At 50.6% G+C, this 1,420-nt stretch overlaps 1 long non-coding RNA gene across 1 annotated transcript in view; it reads right to left on the bottom strand.

The window, feature by feature from the left end:
* Positions 1 to 6: 6 nt before the first annotated feature.
* The window catches only part of LOC117243825, a 2,642-nt gene continuing 1,228 nt past the window's right edge, over positions 7 to 1,420 (bottom strand). Inside the window, exons 2-3 of the long non-coding RNA XR_004495733.1 lie at positions 346 to 564; positions 7 to 188 (exon numbers count right to left, since the gene is read on the bottom strand). This is a non-coding gene — a long non-coding RNA (uncharacterized LOC117243825). The remainder of the gene's footprint in view (positions 189 to 345; positions 565 to 1,420) is intronic.

The raw sequence follows: 1,420 nt of genomic DNA, 5'->3' as shown, positions 1-1,420 counted from the left end.
ACCTGGGAGAAACCTGGGAATAACCTGGGGATGATGGGAATGGCAATGGGAATAATGGGAATGGGAATAATGGGAATAATGGGGATGGTGGGCATGTCCTTGCGGCCGTCGATGTCCTTCTGGCTCCGGTTAACGACCCCAATATATCCTGGGAATGACAGGAAAAATCTGGGAATGATGGGAAAAATCTGGGAATGACAATGGGAATGATGGGAATGACGTGGGAATAACCTGGGAGAAACCTGGGGATGATGGGAATGGGAATAATGGGAATAATGGGGATGGTGGGGATGTCCTTGCGGCCATCGATGTCCTTCTGGCTCTGGTTAACGACACCAATGTAACCTGGGAATGACAGGAAAAATCTGGGAATGATGGGAAAAATCTGGGAATGACCTGGGAGAAACCTGGGAGTGATGGGAATAATGGGAATAATGGGGATGGTGGGGATGGGAATAATGGGAATAATGGGAATAATGGGAATAATGGGAATAATGGGGATGGTGGGGATGTCCTTGCGGCCATCGATGTCCTTCTGGCTATGGTTCACCACTCCAATATATCCTGGGAATGACAGGAAAAATCTGGGAATGATGGGAAAAATCTGGGAATAACCTGGGAGAAACCTGGGAGTGATGGGGATGGGGATAATGGGAATAATGGGGATGGTGGGGATGGGGATAATGGGAATAATGGGGATGGTGGGGATGGGGATAATGGGAATAATGGGGATGGTGGGGATGTCCTTGTGGCCGTCGATGTCCTTCTGGCTCCGGTTAACAACCCCAGTATATTCTGGGAATGACAGGAAAAATGTGGGAATGACCTGGGAAAAACCTGGGAATGACCTGGGAGAAACCTGGGAGTGATGGGGATGGGAATAATGGGAATAATGGGATGGTGGGGATGTCCTTGCGGCCGTCGATGTCCTTCTGGCTCCGGTTAACGACACCGATATATCCTGGGAATGACAGGAAAAATCTGGGAATGATGGGAAAAATCTGGGAATGACAATGGGAATGATGGGAATGACCTGGGAATAACCTGGGAGAAACCTGGGGATGACCTGGGAGTGATGGGAATAACAATAATGGGAATAATGGGAATAATGGGAATAATGGGGATAATGGGGATAATGGGATCTATGGGAATGGGGTGGGGGATGTGGGGGAGGGGACATGGGGGGACCCGAGGGGACATTGGGGGACACAGAGTGACCTGGGGGGACACTGGGGGGACACACACAGGTGACACAGGTGACACACACAGGTGATACACAGGTGACACAGGTGACAGGAGGTGACACAAAGTGACACACAGGTGACCCAAGAGGTGACAGGAGGTGACACACAGGTGACAGGAGGTGACACAGGTGACACACAGGTGACACAGGTGACAGGAGGTGACACAGGTGACACAG

The sequence above is a fragment of the Parus major genome, unplaced genomic scaffold (assembly GCF_001522545.3).
Source record: "Parus major isolate Abel unplaced genomic scaffold, Parus_major1.1 Scaffold723, whole genome shotgun sequence".
NCBI lineage: Eukaryota > Metazoa > Chordata > Aves > Passeriformes > Paridae > Parus > Parus major.
This window is presented reverse-complemented; position numbering and strand designations above follow the sequence as displayed.